We start from the raw sequence: 12,104 nt of genomic DNA, 5'->3' as shown, positions 1-12,104 counted from the left end.
AACTTTGTTTTAGGTAGCAATAAATCCAGTCAGCATTTACTGGCAGTGCCTATTACTACAACTCATAGCCTTAATTCCCGACTTGAAGCGCTAAAAAAGAACAGGATGAAAAGATATCCTTGTTTTGAAAAACTCTATTTTTCTTATTTACTTATAAGTCATTTCTACTTTTGTACTCTTTCTATAGTTATTAACGCTACTGAGGATATTAATGATGTATCTAACAAACTTAGGGTCATTCATTATGACTGTTCTAAAATGAAAGAAAATAAAATGTATGCTTTAACACAAGTTTCTCCTTGCAAAATTACACCCGAAAACATTCAGATGGTTGATACACATGTAACACTTTATCAACGGTCCTATCGGACCTTTGTTAAAGCTCTTATGTGCAAAGTCACTGCAATGCTCATTCGTTATAATTGTGGTATGTTTTCCCATTCATCAATTGTACACAACGCTCCAATAATAACATACGATATTATTGTTTCACCCGAACAATGCCTAAATGCTAATAAAACTGGAAAAATTACTGTTACTGAATTTGACGATGATGACATGGAAATTGACATAAAACATGGAATAAAAACTGTCTCCTATAAAAACCAGGGAGTTGATCTTGAAGGTGAATCATCAACATCTTGTGATAATCGTGGTCAAATTAAACACTTCTCTTTTGAAACCCTGATGCAAGAAACTGTACTCGATATGGATCTTAATGACAGAACTGTCTATAACAGTCAAGGACTAAAACTTCCTTGTGCCCTCTCAGAAGGAGGTTGTCATTCGACATCACTCGACCCCTTTGCATACAATTGGGAGGCACCGGAAAATTGTATAGTTACTAAAAGATTTTCACAAAACGCAAAATTGCTAAAACATGAAAACGAACTTGGTAACGTACAGTATTTCATAGTGAGTGATGAAAAACCGGAGACGCCCTATGAAGGACCAGGAACGTATTCTCCTGCCGAAATGGACATAAAAATTAGAGTAATTGATGAAAAAGAAAAGGTGTGTGGAAAACCAGAATTTATTTACAGAACAAATTTAGATTCTTTATATGTTTCTTATAAAGGCGGATTTAATATGAAGACTGGCAAACCTTATAAAACAAAAACTCAACAATTTTTTCATAAACTTCGTGTTGAACCTGACAATAACCTAAGTGTAAATGGGTTTAATAGGAAGCCTTCAGATGAACAGATCCGAACATCCGACAATGGTTTTGTTGCATGGGAACACTTAGACAAAGACAAGTTAGACTATGATCTTAACCTTGCGGTAAAAATGGATTTTGTCATATATCATAATTACATGCAAATAAAACAAGCATGGAAAGGTTTGGTCATAGAACAATGCGAACTTGACCGAACTCAAAAACAAATGATACTAATGCAGGCTATCCAAAACAATCGTTTAGCTGGATATATGTTAACCGGCAACCGCTCGATGTTCTTAGACACAGATGGTAGCATAGGTTGGCTGTACCACTGTCCAAACGAAACTCACCACTTCAGGTTCTTGAACAGTGTTATGATAGGATTCCTATTCATTATGATGGTAGGACAATGTTCGTCGACCCAATTACTCGACAAACCTACCCTTTTGCAAACGAAGTAGATTGTGTTGGAGGCTACAAAAATGCCTACCAATTAGATATTGATAATGAAAATTCATGGTACCATTTGATGCCAGCACCTGTTCCTTTACAACCGCGAAAAATATTCTCTTCAAGAGTTATTAGTTCTATTCCAAAATTTACCGGTTACGAATCGCAACGTGCCGGAATTTACACACCAAATCAACTTAAATCGTTTTGGGACAATATCTTGCATTCGGAAGCTTCAAAATCTGTTCTGACAAAAATTTCAAGAGAAGTTCTAGAAGGAAGAAGCATAGACTATTCTCAAAAAGATATCTATGCGTCAGCAATGGGAATTAACAGACAAATTTATCTAGATTCTCTTCTTTCACCTACATTTTTTACAGACCAGTTCAAAGACACTTTTGGAATCATCACTTTTTATCTGGAAAAAATTGGAGTTTATTTTGCTTGTTTCTTGTGCATAAAATTCTTAACTGATGTAATCGTAACAATCATAAGAGCGTTCGAAATCCACAAAATATCCAACAAAACAATGGGTTTTTGGAAAATTCTATTAGGAGCAACATATAATCTTTGTATCTTATCGTTCTTTACACCGGTATTCTCTAACGAAACCATACCATCGGCCCCGCAGAACAACAATCATTTTTTACCGCTTAGTAATTATCAACCTTACAGCACAATAGAAAAAACTTACAAATGCGTTGAGGATCAACCAAGAGAAAATAAAATTGATGAGCATTGTCATACAGAAAATAATAAAGTAGAATACCCAAATTTGGCGTCACATCAACCACAACCACAAAATGATGCAACCATTCGAAGTGTGGTGGCACCTCCTTAAAGCTGTTAATAAAAAAATCATCTTTTTCATAAAAAAATAATTTGTCTCAAAAATAAAAAAAATTATTTGTATTAGACTCTATAAGTTAATTAATATCTTGTTTAGATACACCTCAAGGATGCTATGCTATGCAACCCAAATTCATAAAACAGCCTAACGCTTTATTCATTCGATTTGGACAATACACCGGACAGATATTATCTTCAAGTCTTTCCGATTTAAAAACTACTGTAACTATTAGAGTTGCATCTTTCTACTTCAGTGACATTATAGACTTGGACGTACCGCATTCAAATTTTCAATACTTCTCATTGTTAAGAGCCCTGATTGATGACACAATTACTTTTGTAAACATTGGAGTCGAATACAAAATTGTTTCAAAGCGTCTGAAGAAAAATATTATTAGACTTTGACTTTTCCTGTAAGAGACATGTGTGGATTCCTTCCTTGCTTTTTAATTCTTATAATCCATTTTCAACTATGTAATCGCAACTATGTCTATCTAACTATTGCCTGCACTCTTCCCCTACTCCGATTTTGCTGCAGTGAATCCGATTGATATATTAACTATAAATATCAATCGTTGTCAATAATCCTCTTTTCAGAAATAATTGACACACCCTTTTTTATCCTTTTTTTTACATTTACATACTTTTATACATAGTTTTGAAATGAAGAACAATAAGTTAATTAACAACTAAAACGCTTCCATTAATGTACTTTTTGTTTCAAGATAGACTCGTTACAATTTATCAAATAAAGAAAACTTTTGAAGAAAATCACGGAGACATTTTCCCTCAAATCGTTATAAATTTTGAGTTTTGGGACACTTGGGAAAACGATACTGTGATTTTAACCCCTCATTCGTTGTATTGGAATTATTTCGTGTATTTAGCACAATTCGACCCTAATAGTCTGCCAAATGAGCTAGATCAGCAACATGATTCATTTAACTAATAGAAACTTACAAATCAGAATCGGAAACCAAAATTTTGAGCTATTAGCCGTATACTATGTTTCCGCTATAAGCATAATGACTTTCGCAAAAAAACCCATGACAAATATTTACAGACTTTTAACTATTTTCATTACTCACCCTCAGTTCGCCGAATTCACCATTTTTCTAGCATTCAAAGAGAACTCGGTATTTCAAGTACAACATCCAATCTACATTGCTTAGGTATCATTCTAAACTATGATATTTGCAGTTAACAATAAATTTGTAGAGCTACAAAGAATTCAACGATCTTTTGATGCATACCCAACTCCTGTACCTACTATGCTAGTAACGCTCAAAGAAATCCAAAGTGAAAAAATTTGTTTAATAAGTATTAATCCTCTTTCAGTTCATTGGAAATTCTTCCTCTTTATTCTAGAAAACCCAAACTGTGTACCTCACAATCTTTATTTTGAATTGCCGAAAAGTGATTGTTCTCAAAACGATTTCATTACTAAAGAATTGGAAACTATTAACAATTAAAAGCAGCAATGATATTCTCATACCAAAATTGCCTTATACAAATTCAATTTTTTGAAAAATCATTTGTGACAACAAAAAGCAACAGAGTAATCCCACAATTAATACTCCATTTTGAATATTTAAACACTTGGACTGATGGAACCATTACCTTAACACCATCTTCCCCCTATTGGACATTCTTTATAAATATATCTCAAGCTTTAAATGGTTCTAAAATCCCTTTTAATTTAGATCTTCTATAATGCTGTTCCACTTTGGTGAGCGCCTAGTCAAAGTAGAGTCCCTCGAGAGATCTTTCATTGAAACTTCCACAGCAGAGATTAAACCCTGTATAATTATACACTATACAGACTACGAGCGTGGATGTGAGGGTTCTACTCGAGTAACAATGGGAATGATGCACTGGGAATTCTTTCTCGCACTCATCGATATCGAAGAGCACTTCCCAGTCAATTTGGGCGCTCTTCAGTAAAGTAAATTGTTTCACATAACTTTCTCTCCCCAAAAAATAATTTTTTTCCCTTGCTCATTAATTCTATCCTTTTTTTCTGATCAATTTGTTCTTTTTCCCTCATTTCTTTTCAAACTGTTAAAAATAAAATGATTTTGTTCATTGGTAAGGAAAAAGTTAAAATTGTTAAAGCAGAAAGATGGTTTACTATCTGTTTTACACAATATAAAGCATGTATCAAGATAACTTATATGTTCCTAAGCACAGGTACCATTAATCATTATTACATTTATCCAAACGAGAAACACTGGAATTTCTTTTTTGCTATTGCAGATTTAAATGTAACTATCCCCAACGAACTTGAACACCATGGATTAGAACTCGTATACCCGGATCTTTCTAATTTGTCCTTATAATGGGAAACATTCTGAAAATATCGTCTCAGCAACCTCAAATTGATACAACCCCTAAAGTTGAATGCCCTGTTTGTTATATCCCTTGCCGTCAATTCAAAAAATTGCACAAAAACCCAAATGGTCAGCCCCCCCATTTTGCTTGCATTCCTTGTAGAAACGAATTATTTAAATATTGGAACCAACCTAAATGCCCCATTTGCGTAACTCCCATTTATACAATCAGTCATTGCCATTATTTCCAGTGTGATTCTTGTCAAGAAATCAAAAAGTTATCCACCTGCCACAGTCACTTCAGAGATTTTCACCCAAAACAATCAATTTGTTTGCAGTGTATGACCTTCACCACTACTAAATGCCCCTTATGCAAACAAACAATTGACCCAAACTACCCGTGGTAAAATCCTTGATTCAAAACTACCTTCACAAATTATCCAAAATGTTTATCCCCAAAGTACTTGATTTTTTATTAATGGCCCTCATGATTATTGCAGCAGCCTTCTCCTTCATTTTAACCGTTTTCCTCGTTGTTGTAAGTATTCCTTTCAATTTTTTGATGTTAGTAGTTATATTAGTAATAGACCAAGCAATAAAATCCCAAAATAGTCAACAACCAAATCCTCCAACCATACCAGTCCCATAATCCCCTCCAATAACAATCTTCCAAAAATGAATACAACTGACAAAGAAACCAATACTATAGAATCCAAACCGGTCTCATTAATTTGTTTATGCTGCAGACGTGAAACAATTGTTTTCAAAAAATTACACGAGAACCCCCCTAACGAACTACCCCACGTAATGTGTCTGCTCTGTTACCAATATGTTATAAAAGATATGGGCTATGATTTTTGTCCAAAATGCTCTAAATTTAATGTTATCTTTTCAATCTTTAACTGGTTTCAATGTGATATTTGCAAACAAACAAAATTTCAATACTCTGTTGCAAAAACGTTTCATCACAGTGATCATAAGCCCGTCAACTTTTGTAAATTTTGCGTAGAAGATTATAAGTTATGCCCTCGTTGCGAAAAAACAACCACATAATCTAAAATGCGTTCAAGAACATCCAAAATTTTACTTCTTTTCCTAGTTTTATTTTTAATCCAATCGATATCCCTAATTCAACTCAGTTTTTACCAGGATTAAGTCACCTCCTTCACCCTAGTTCTGCACTACTCATTGAATTGACAAAATGCAACCCATAACATTGTTTATTATTCTATTTGTTCTCTTATGCGCATTGGTAATATCCCTTTTTATTAATAACTACCTCCTTTCCGCAATTCACCAAATTTTCTCCAGATACTAAAAATGATCAATCTAGACCTATCCACAAAAATATTTATCCTAATCCTAATTACCTTGCTTGCAATATCGTTCCTTATTAACCTCATCCTACTGCAGTTTCTCAAAGGTTTTCCTGTTTCTATCTAAGGAAAATAAGAGAACAGTCACTCGATGGGTCTTTCACAATCCCTATTCGACGGTTTCCGTTGGTTCTATCCCCATAAGGACATTATCTGCCCTATATGTTCACGAAAAACCGTTATTGTAGAAAAACTACACAAGCAATTCCCCAAAGAAAATCCCCACTATGTATGTATTCCTTGCAGAAAAGCACTTTTTAAAAGATACCCAAACCCTAAATGTCCCATCTGTCTTCGACCTTGTCTTCCCGTCCTGATCACATCCTACTTCCGATGCAATTTATGCAAAAAAATGAAAACAGAATTAGGAATAACAAAACACCCACATTTTTCCCAACATGACGAACACCGATTCTGTCGAGTGTGCATAAATAAGCAGAAAAAATGTCCCATTTGCAAAAATTTTTTAGACGACGTTGTCTAATAAACCAAAAACACTCCAGCCCAAACGATCTTTTTTTCTCTCTTGTAACTTTTTCTCGGGAAGGGGTTACCTCAGCTTTCTCCAGCCTGCCCCCCTGGCTTTTGAACCTAAATAATTCAGAACACTAACACGATAACTGAAATTTCCAAAAACGACCCGAAAAATTTCTTCTTTCAGCTAAAGCAAGGTTGTCTCCCCAGCTGCACGGGTCGTTGCAGCCGTGTTAGTGTGACGCACGCCCCAAGACTCACACCTCCGGGCAGCGGAGAAAGACGTACTTGTGCCAGGGCTGCCCGCCTGGCATAAGTATAAAAATTTTTTTTATTATTGCCCCCCTCCCTTTATTAAAATTAACTTTGCATTTAGCAAAACAAAAACTTTTCTACCAAACTTTAATAACAAATGCATTTAGCATTATAATTTTTAAGTAAAGCAGTTAGCAACAAAACCTTACAAAAACATTTTTTACAATAGAATACATTTTTATATTAGCAATACAATTGCAAACTTGAAAAGAAGCCATAATGTGTGATATTGATGACACAGGCTAACCAAAATCAAATAATTTTAGATCATCCACAAGGAAACACTAACAATGACTACCAGACCCACACTCGCAAGCGTAATAATCCCCAGTCAACATCAACAAGTGACAACACAACAAGAACAAACACAAACCCATTCTTCCCAGCCTCCTATTTTTTCAAAGCCTCCATTTACTACAACCATTGCACCTCCATCAACTTCGAGTCAATATGATCCGCAAAACAATTGGATAGTCGATCGAAAGAGACCAGCACCAGGAAATCAACAAAGCAGTCACGCAGAGAAGATAAGAAAAATGGCAAATATAGATGACCTCATTAGTGACAAAGAGCGAAAGGACATTCCCTATTGCTTGAAAATTCAGAAAATTAGGGAAAACGTTGTAAATCCCATGAACCCCAGATTTGTGACGAACTTGAAGTACACTTTGAAAATGCAAGCCAATAGGTTCAGAATCTCTGACAAAGTTAAGGTTCTGAACATTTCAACCGGCGAAGAATTTCTTGCGAAAACTGAAAACCTGCCTATTTTGAAAGAGTTCTCATTACCAGAAACAACAAACGTCTGGAGAATAAAAGACAGAGATACCCAAAAGAACACTTACCTCGCCAGAAACAATCAGCTGGACTCGTATGTCAACTTCCCCTATGCCCACTTAACTGCCTTCCCGACGCCTGCGGACGCCATCGAAGAAGTCACCCAAGCTTCACTAATTTCGGAGAATTCCAAGTTCCGACAGGAGTTATTTGTTAAAGAAACCGAATTGCAGGAGCTACAAATTAGATTTGAAAGATTACAAATGCAGAACAGTGAAAAGGAGAAAATAACAAGCGATGACTATTGGCGGAGGCAGTACATCGTCTCCCAGCAAGTAAAAAAAACGGAGGAAAGCAATGTTAAAGAAATTAACAAAGTGTATGCAAGAAAGCATTTAGAAATCACTACAGCCAATCAGAATTTAGGAGTGGAGAACAAAAAACTGGTTGAAAAAGTACAGCAACTCAACTCTGAATTGACGAAACTCAAGAAGAAGAACCGAAAACAAAAAAGGATAATCAAGGAACTATCAAATACCGAAAAGCATGAAGACGGAGATGAAGTAGTGGAAGTTGTTGATATCATGGACGACGGAAACAGTCCAGTACCAAGCCCAGTCATTTTGCCCCCAGAATTTTTTGAATAATAGAGCACAACATTATCGCCCTTTGCGATTAATTTTATAGCATACCATTGTCGCCCTTTGCGATTAATTTCATAGCTGTCTGAACTTGTAGTAACTCATTTATATGTCTCAAGCGCAATAAAATTATATCCGATGCAATATATTTCTTTTTTTTAATCATTTTCTATTCTATCTTAAAATCGGGGTGAGCTGTAGTATTACGAGAGCCGTTACAAATGAGCGGATAATTAATCCCGCATTAGAGCGAACGTATTTAGGCGCTAATTAACCATTCTTTCGCCGCGCGCTAAACAAACTAACGCTTGTTAAGACTACCAGTACACAAGTATTTAAACAACTCAGTTCGACTTATTTAAATAACACAACTTTAGGCCTGGATCTCCTCGCTTATATCCAGGATAGAAAATGTACGTTGTTGAACGTAGGCGGCCTGTAAAACCACAGTTTCTTTTGATTTAAATTACTTCTGCTTTTGACAGTTGCAATGCAGATCTTTCCCCCCAAGTTCAATAAAGATGAAGCAGATTGCTTCAGGGGAAAAGACAATAGAGTCTCATAAAAAGCCCCCAAGAAAACCATAATTGTTGCGGTTTTAGAAGAGGGGAAAAGCAGAATACAGGCGCCTACGAAATCAATAATTGATGCTCTCAGCTTTTTAGATTTTTATTATTTTTTGGAGTTTCAATAATTTTTCCGTGAGATAAAAAAGAGTTAATTCTCTTGCCTTCTCGGCCAATAGGAAAATTAGGAAGCACCTCACTATGAACGTGAGTTTGTGATTCGCTCCCTATCGGCCCAAACGGAGCTGAGAGGAATTAATTGTTTCTCTCAGCGAAGTGGGACGGAATAAAATTAGAGAGACAGAAATCACTCCCAGAAACAAGCAGCAGACAACTGCTTTCATTTTTCTCAAAATTTAACTTCACTTTAACAATAAAATAGTCGAACAAAATTGTTTAATAACTTAGACAAATAATTCCAGATTTAATTTTATAACTTTCTTTTTCGAAAAATAACATAACTGAAGAAACACCCAAGTGAACGATCGCCCAACAGCTCACCTCCATTTCATCACTACACAACTGGTAATTAGTAAGCTGTAATTTTATATTTACTCTTTTATAAATTAAATACTTTCAGCCCCCCAACTATTTTAAATTGAGACTTATAGCACAGACAGGTCTTAGGCATATATCTTTGCCTTCGATTTGTTATATCTTTTGTCAAGTTTGACTGGCATACATAAAGAGATCCCGTATTGTGTGATCTGTAACAGCCCAGCCAAATTTGATACTACATTGTAAACATTATAGAAGGTATTGTAGCTAAATATATTCAATAAAACTTTCGATTTTCTGTAGTAGTCTGGAATAGAAACAAGAAGCTCTGAATTATACACAGCGTAAGCCAAAGATTTTGAAATTTTGTAGATGACAAATGAAGACAGTTTTTTTTCTAGAAAAGCAATTGAAACTGCGAAAATGAAAGTTTAATTTGTGAAACCTATAATCTTGATGGCTATATGGGCCCTATGAGCATTTGGAGACCACCATAAAGTCCTATGCTCCATCATTTCTGAAAGCTGTCAAACACTTTAAACGAAGTTTTAGTAAAGATTTCAGAATCAGGAATTTCTGAGTTGAACCAATCCTCAAGAAAAAACTTACGGATAGGAATTACAAATGTAAACATTTGTCAATTCTCAACGTTTACTGCCAAAACACGTGGATTGACAATTGAGTGGAAGACAATGGTGGGAAGCTAGTTGATTGGTTGATTTATCAACTACTGAGTTTTGGTACTAATTTTTCAGGTTCATAATCTAAAAGTCTTCCTTGTCTTTTACTTCGAAAGTAATAATCTGATAGCGCTTCGCTGAAGTATCTTTCTTTAGTTGTCGATCCGCAATTGATGGTAGCAATTTTTCCGTGATTTTTCTACGATTTCTCCCAGACGACGGATTACCGTGGTGTTCATTTCCGCTCAATTAGCCATGTGTTGATTGTTTTGACTAGCATCCGTAAAATCGTTTTCAACTTGTTTGATATAGTTGGATTCAGTTTCTACTAACCAGAAAATGAAAGTTGTTCTATGGAGAAGCCGTCCTCCTTCCGATAAAAATGTGGAAGTGCGCTAGCAACTGAATATTTAACATCATCGCTCATTGATGGGATGAATTCTTTTTTCTATCAGTTTAGAAACAAGATCAATAATGGAATAGAAAAAGGATAAAGTTGATATCAAATGGAAAAAGACAACAATTGAGCGCAATTTGAAGAAGTGAGATCCGCTTACTTGACGTAGTTGGTTAAAGAGAAACTTCAGGCGACTTGACCACTAGGACATTGAAGCCGCATCTTTTTCCGGTACCGAAAAGCGGTATTTATGATGGTATTGAACTTGGCTATGGTTGAGACCTTATAAAAATGCGTTCATTATGCTCATTTGATGAAATTTTGATAATAGCATATGCCATTCATTGTCAGAAAGGAGACATGGGATTTAATGAAGATCGCCATTCCTTTGGAAATCTGTTAAATGATATGTGTCATGATGTTGAGATCGAACCATATCTTCGTCAGTTTTCAGAGGAAAACTTTGCTCTTTAATCAACGACAATTGAAAATGACGCTAGATTAGAAATCAAGACCATCGTATTTTGTGAATCTAGGTTCAACGAAACATACTTTGTTGTAAAAATTTACAACCCGCTGGCAAAAATTTGCCCAGAACGAATGTAGTAGCGCAGCCTACAAGTAAAACAAATCTACTGAAAGTAGGTCAATTAAGTGAAAACTCTTCCCTTAGAAAGCCCCTCCTCTAAAAGTGTATTCGGTCCCGGAAGCCAGTCTCTGTGTTGCTTTTGATGATGATGAATCTATAAAAAAGAACAAATAAGAACGAAGAATAATTGAGGTGGAAAAAGCAACGTTTTCTCTTTTTTTTTGCGTTTATTGGTCAAACTCGTCCATCAACTTCAAAAGCGCTTAAACAACTGGCATCGAAGCTCTCTGCGTAAAAAAGAAGAACTAATGTGATTTAAATACATGTTATATCTAGAAACCAAAATCTGCTCGACTTTCTAAAGAGCGGCTTTAAGCTTTAGGAAACTTAGAAGGTGCCTAGTTGTTGATACCTCAAGGGGAGCTGTTGATGGAAGGATGCTGTTAGTGGAGTGGCCAATATTCAACCAGCGCTGGGGAGGGGCAATTCTCAATTTGGTTCTCATAGAATATTTTTTTCTTATTATAAGAGACGTGAAACAAAGTTTAAATTCCGTGTCTAGGGCAGCGCCAAACTCGGGGATTATCTTCACAGACGCGGAAAACATTATCCAAACGCACGTTCTACCGTCGTTTTTTGTCTCTCCGGCGTCTCAGTCCGCACGGCGATTGTATTCGCTACAAACACGGGATGACAGACTTAACATCAAGGAGCCAGAAGATTGTTAAACGGAGTATGCCGCTTCACTGACCGCATGGGTTACTCTTGAAGACGAGAATCAAACAAATGCTCATCTCACCCAGAAAACGATAACGCACGACCAACAAGCGGCACGAATGAATAAACTTCGATCGCGTAAGAAAAATCTAAAGAAAAGCCTTCAGACCGAGCAAAGCCAAAATAGAAATGGCTTCGGAAAAATCGGCCTCGAACTGGCTCACAGCTCTAACGTTTAAACGTATGGTTTCACACTGACGAAGTCCGAATATAGAGGTGGGCT

This window comes from Convolutriloba macropyga, chromosome 12 (assembly GCF_964194025.1).
Source record: "Convolutriloba macropyga chromosome 12, txConMacr16.3, whole genome shotgun sequence".
NCBI classification, from domain to species: domain Eukaryota; kingdom Metazoa; phylum Xenacoelomorpha; order Acoela; family Convolutidae; genus Convolutriloba; species Convolutriloba macropyga.
The sequence above is the reverse complement of the archived record's forward strand: the minus strand, read 5'-3'. Positions refer to the sequence as shown.